The sequence below is a fragment of the Acomys russatus genome, chromosome 4, assembly GCF_903995435.1.
Source record: "Acomys russatus chromosome 4, mAcoRus1.1, whole genome shotgun sequence".
Classification (NCBI taxonomy): Eukaryota; Metazoa; Chordata; class Mammalia; order Rodentia; family Muridae; genus Acomys; species Acomys russatus.
In genome coordinates, this window is record NC_067140.1 from 79,193,722 (window position 1) to 79,200,760 (window position 7,039).

Sequence of the window (7,039 nt, forward strand, 5' to 3'; positions counted from 1 at the left end):
CACTAAGAATAGAAACAAGATCCTTGTTTTGCCTCTAAATACAAGCTTTTTCATTTTAGCACTTGGCTTCTCTCTTTCATGGGGGAAACATTTAGTAATAATGGACACTAGGAAAATGACCATAGCCCTCTAAAAAAAAATTAGACCAGGCTACTCAGACTCCTACGTGACTAGTATGTTATGAGACTAAGCACAAGAAATCCTTGTTTTTGTAGGTCAAAAATAATTTTTTTTTTTTTTTTTTTTTTTTTTTTTTTTTTTTTGAGACAGGACTTTGCTACAAGGCTGGCCTGAAATTTGCAATCCTCCTGTCTCGGTCTTCTGAGTGCTGGGATAACAAGCATACACCATCACACCTCATTCTCCAAAATAGCTGAGTACTACAAGAGATAGCTGTTTAACCCAATGCAATAGAAAAAATACAAGTAGATAAAATAGTGTATGCTTTCTCTTACATGCAGAGCATAGACTCTCTCTCCTCTGTGTGTGTGTGTGTGTGTGTGTGTGTGTGTTTATACATAAATATGTGGGACATAAAAGCAGAAAGGAGATGGTTTAGGGGAAGAAAGGAGACAAGCAATCCTCCTATTTCTTCACCATCTACACAGCCCTACATGATCACCGTTTGGCCTCACTGGGTCTACCCACCGTGGCTCATCGGGCCCCAGCCTCTCTCTTCCTTCTCTTTGATAGGCCATCCTAGCTTTTTCCTCCATCAAGTATGTCCCTGTCCCCATGATCGTTCTATGTCGCAGTCTTTCATGACATGTGTCATTAAATAGAACCTCTTTGTCACTCCAACCTCTCAGGTGCCCAGTTTTATCAGTGCTGCGTTTCCCGCCCACAATCCTGTACTTTCTGGTATACTTATTCGTTGAATTTTGATACACTAAAATCCAGGGTGGAAGGAATCGTGTTTCACTCCAGCCTTTGAACAGGGCAGGCACATTACAGGTACAAAACAAATGCTGAGACAATAAAAGCAGGTGGCTCATCCTCCAAGTCAGTATTTCTTCAACCCTTTGCTTCCCTCTCTCTAATGCCACTGTGCGGGATTCCTTTACACAGACGTTGGCTGGTTCCTATCCTTCACGTCTTGAGCTGTCTCTCACTCTTTGCATGCTTTTATCTTTTTGCTGTCTTCCAAGTTAACTCCTTGACTTCATCTTTTCAAGTACCTCTGGGTTGGTTTCTAATGTCTTTAACTTCTTATAGCTGTTCTGGCCTCTTTAAGATTGTTATGCTCACACCTTGCTTCCACTTGAGTTTATTTAGCTTGCTGTCTATCACAGTGCCTGCACTTCTTTTCCATCTCTTTCTTCACTAGCAGTCATGTGTGTCTTAGGATCTTCACCTATCCAGGCCTGCGAGGATTGGGGCTCCCTCTTGGCAAGACAGGTAGGGATAATCTAGGGTGGGCTTTCCTACAAAGTTTCTATTCCCTTCATGTCTATCCTTGACTTTATAATTTGTGATTGTACCCAACCCTTGACCTCTTCTGCATTTTGGAGAGTTTATCCTGAAACCAAATTCTCAATTTCTTTATTTGTCCCATTATGAACATTTTCTGGCTTATCTTTCTTTAGAAAGGCAACTACTTAACAGCCCTGCAAGCATTGAGACCAACTGTACCTTTTAAATACTCCATAAAAGCCTGTTAGTTTTTGTTTTCTTTCTTTCTTTTTCTATTATTCATTTTATTTATCCTCAGGTAACCCAGGTTGGCATCAGACTCACTATGTAGCTAAGGATGGCCTTCTGATGTTCCCGCCTCTACCTCTTTAGAACTAAGATTAGAAGTGTGCCCTATCATGTCCTGCTTATGTGCTGTTGGGGATCAGACCCAGGACTTCCTGTACCCTAGGTAAGCATTCTACCAACTAAGCTAGATCCCCAGCCCTGGGAGGTTTTAAAAACTGATCAGCAAGGCAATGTGACACCAGTTTTGGTCTAGGAATTGTGGAATTGTGCACATATACCTACTCGGGCTTCCTTTTCAGAACACCTTCCGTAGTTTCCCCGGAATCCTAGGTTGAACACATGGGCTTCTAGGGCAGAGGTTCTCAATCTTCCTAACACTGTGGACTTTCAATACAGTGCCTCATGTTGGAGTGGCTCCAACCATAGTTACTCTCGTTGCTACTTCATAACTGTAATTTTGCTGCCATTATGAATTGTAATATAAATATATGTGTTTTCTGATGGTCTTAGGAACTCCTGTGAAAGGTTGTTTGACACCCACCTGTGACCCACAGGTTGAGAACCACTGATCTAGGGATTATAAACATGCTTTGAGAGTTGGCACAAAATTTCATCTTTCTAGAGTGGGAGGTTTAATATTCTTCATGAAAATCATAGTAGTCACAATCTCTTGAGTCCGTCTTTTGCAATTTGAGGCAGGCAGAAGCCTCCTTGTTGATGGCATTCTAATGGCCCCACAAAAATGGGTGATTAGAAAAAAGAGTGTTCAGCCCATGAAGGAGGTGGGGGCCCTTGAGACTACACCATCAGCATTCACAAGTGCACCCACTGGAGCGGGTGTCAGGAAGCGTGCTCCTCTGGCACTTAGTCAAATGTATACACCTTTGCCAGGACAGAGATGGGGATCCCAGAAGTGTGCACTGGTACCACGTTCAACAGAGCTGTCTGTGCCAAAGAAATAAGAAATGGTCCCGTTCTATGTATGTGTGTCCAGACATAGTGAAGCTGAGGAGTCACCAACAAACCATGGACTTTGGTAGCGTGTCCTTGCTACTACATTCAGATTTTACAGTCAATATGGAAGAAAACTAACAGCTGAGTGATCAAATAAACAGAAAACTGGAGAAAAAATATACATAGATGTCTCACAGAGGAGTTATCTGTAACCCCTGGGCAAAGACGGGTAAAGAACCAGTGTCACTGCTGTTGCACTACTTTCTACTCCGCTTTCTCCTGATTGACTGTGAGTAGGACATTGTTATCTAAAACACACAGACCTGTTCAATGCTTAATATCTGAAGAGTGACTTTTACTGTCCCATAAAAACCAAGAGATGACAGAACCTTAGGGCTGCCAATCTTCAGGTCAGGCAACTCATATATATTTTCTCTCTCTCTCTCTCTCTCTCTCTCTCTCTCTCTCTCTCTCTCTCTCTCCCTTCCTCTCTTCCTCCCTCCCCATCATCTATTCATGCTCAATAATTATCACCCACAATGTATTTTCTTCAACTTCCTTCTATCTTTTTTGCCATAAAATACTTTGTCATTTTAATAAAATACCGGATTAGTCCATCTGTGACTCATGTCTTCTGATGGTAGAGGTCTTGGGTGTTTAAGGACTTCCTTTTCATCTTACCTTCTCTGTAGACTCACCTCTACTTATCTCTCAACATCCATTTTTCTTTCATGCCTTAGTGAAGAAACCTGTTTCTAAGCTGAGCACATTGCTGGCTAGGGCACAGGCAAAATCTCATTGATGAAATTCTGGTGAAGGTGACAAAAGCAGAAATTCTGGGAAGTTTTTTTTTTTTTTTTTTTTAAGAAAGAAGAGAGCAGTCGCAGTGGTTCACACCCTTAATCCCAGCACTCAGGAGGCAGAGGTAGGTGGATCTCTACAAAGGCCAATCTGGTGTACAGAGAGTATAGGACAGTCACGGCTACTACACAGCGAAACCCTGTCTCGAAAAACCTAGAACAAACAAAAAGAGAGATGAGATCTTTTCACATCCTTTTCTTCCTTCTTCCTGCATCACTAGCTTTTGAAGTCTCTGCAATATGGAACATTTAAAAAATAGAAGCAATATACACTCATCCATGCATTAATACTGTACAATGAAGATCTTTCCAGGCTGTCATTTTAAAAAAGATTTTATCCCCTTATTTTATGTAAGAGTACTGTCTGCATGTATACCTGCACACTAGAAGAGGGCATCAGATCCCAGTGTAGACTGCTGTGAGCCACCATGGGGCTGCTGGGTATTGAACTCACAACCTCTGGAAGAACAGTGCTCTTAGCTGCTGAGCCATCTCTCCAGTCCCAAAATGCAGAAATTTGATTTACTTTTTTTTTTTTTCCCCTCTCCCCTCGCGATAGGGTTTCTCTGTGTAGCCTTGGCTGTCTGGGACTCACTTTGTAGACCAGGCTGGCCTCGAATTAACAGAGATCCACCTGCCTCTGCCTCTCAAGTGCACTTCCAGGCCCGGCTCCAAGTTGCCATCTTATATTGCAAAAGAAAACCACATTCACTTTCCATGTACACATTGTAGAATTTGGACTTAGTGCAACCATAAACCAAACACTAGATTCCCTTATTTGGCCCTTTCATAGATGTATACAAGAAGCAGTAACAGGCTGGTCACTGAACACTGTTGGTGATGACTGTACCCCGGAAATCATGTGGATGGCTCTCAGTGCGGGAAGAGTCAATAAATGGACAGTCATGCTTGCTTATAGCAGCTGCAGGTAATGATAAGGAAAGGTGACCAAGGCAATCATTAGTTGCATAAAGCAAGCTACAGAGCATTTACACCCAGCATAAAACTATTAATCAAATGCAAATCAACCACACAGGGTGTGTTTCAATGCCAGGCAGAGACTACGTCCACACCAGTGGTTATGCTGAGGGCACTGCGAGTAGAAGGAACAGCAGGTGCCCGTGGTGTCTCTGTAGCAGTTCGAATCTTCCCTACTGAGAACACGCATTGTACTCACGTGACTAATATTACTTTTAATGACTACAGACATAAGTAAGCAGGGAAATGAACTTGTGGTGGAAAATAACAGACATCAAAATAGTTTCCAATCTTCGGTTCTGACAGGGTTCCACAGCTCTCTGTGATCTCGTTACTGTGTAATTTGTTCTTCCTTGTTACTCATCATATTAGTGGCTTCAAATGAAATCATTCCGATGTTCACAGACTCCGTACCCAAAACCCTTTCTAAATGAGACAAATGGAACACACCTGTCTCCTGTTCTTTTGTGTTGCAGTCTTGCCAAGTTGCTATAATAGATTGATGTACCATAAACTGGATGGTTTAATAACAGAAATTTCCCATGATTCTGTAGGCTTGGGAAGTCCAATATCAAGGGAGCGGTTGATTCAGTGTCTAATGAGGAATCTTCTCTTTCCTTCCTTCCTCCTTCTTCCTCCTCCTCCTTCTTTTTGGGTTTTCAAAAGAGGGTTTCTCTGTATAGCCCTGGCTGTCCTGGAACTTGCTCTGTGGACTCTGCAGACCAGGACTAGGCTGGCCTCAAACTCAGAGATCTGCCTAGCTCTGTCTCCCAAGGGCTGGGGTGAAGGGCGAACCGTGGAACCATTTCTTTACTCACAGACTGTTATCCTCTCTCATTCGCGCACGCTCTGTCCTCACAACCTGGTTATCTTATAAAGACCCACTTCCAAATGCTATTGTGTCACATGGGGAACTAGGTTTCAACATCTGGTCAACATAACATTAAATTAAAACTTGATCCTTCTGAGAGTAAGGAGGAATCAAAATATCTAGAGCAACTGAGGGTAAGTGTGGGGGTTAAAGGCGACAGTGAACAGATGCATCGATTTGTCTGATAAATCCTAAACCATCTTCAGATTCTGGTTCACATAGGAAACCATTTATTAAGCATGTAGCATGTTGAGGGCATGGGCCACTTCATGTAGAACACACCCAAAGTTTCTGTTGCCCTTCTGGGGCTCCCAGTCAAATCTGGGAGTAGTGGTAAATGTATAAAGAACAGTTCGTAGTCACAAAACAGTGAAAGACCAGGAAAGGTGTCCACCAACTACCAGCAGCATCACCTCTTCTTCTGTTCCAACATCTGATGGCACCAGAGACCCTAAACTCTAAAATCTTCATCTTAAATAGTTCTCTGGATGACTTAGAGGCTTATGAAGGCTAGAGTCCGAGAGGCAGCCAGTGTAAGACTATGAAAAGACACAAAACTGATTCTCTAGAAAACTGTCACACACACACACACACACACACACACACACACACAAAATCATCCTGGCAGGTGGTAGGAACACAGTTATTGGACAGACCCAAAAGGAGAGGGAGTGAGGCAGAGGAGCCAGAGACTTGCTTAAGATTCTGAAGACGTAGGAAATATTAAACAAGTAAGCAGCAGGATTGTATTCTTGTGTTTGGACAACACTGGTAGCACTGTGGAGGATGAAACACTTAAATGAGATGTCCAACTGCCAGACAGACATCCTTAAATGAGAGGCTTCAGTGTTGCACTACTGAGAAGTCTCATATAGCGGTAGCCAGAGTCTTGGGCAGAAAAACAACAAACCAGAAGGGTTCTGGCTGCAGCTGGATGTTAAGTTCTTTCTCCATAGTGTGGTTCCCAACTAGAAACACCAAAGACCTATTTAAAATGCAAATTCTCAGGGGAGGGGGAAAAGAAGGAAGGAAATGGGAGAGCAGGACTTTGAGGAGAAAGGATGTAAAGAGAGAAAAAATTAACAAAAAATTGCAAATTCTTAAGTTACATTCTCAATTCATGGGGCCAGAGCTAAGAAATCTTTGGGGACTGGAGAGATGCCTCAGCAGTTAAGAGCAGAGACTGCTCTTCCAGAAGATCCGGGTACAATTCCCAGCAGCCATATGGCAGCTCTCAATTGCCTGTAACTCCAAGATCTGACACTCACAGACATACATCCGGACGATATAATAAATTAGAAAATAATAATAATTCTTTGAACAAGCTCTCCAGGTAATTCTGAGCCACTGCTGGAGCCTGCCAAACACCCTGTGGCAAAGTTGTAAAGGCTTGGAATTGCCACGACTCGCCTTTGTTTTGAGAAAGGGGAAAAAAAAAAAATCCAAAACCTAATGGGAACCGCGTTTTGCTACGTAGGCAGAACAAAAGCTAGCCAGCGTAGATTTTATACAGCGCTCAGAAAACAGAAACAAAGAAACACAACGATCTTCTCGTCTAAAAGCTTTCTATCTAGAGGAAAGTTGTGGTATAGATCGTGATGTTCTCGCTGCCTAAATTAAGTTCAAAAGTTAGGTAACCATCCATGTCTTACCGGTTCCTTTCATTCACAATAAC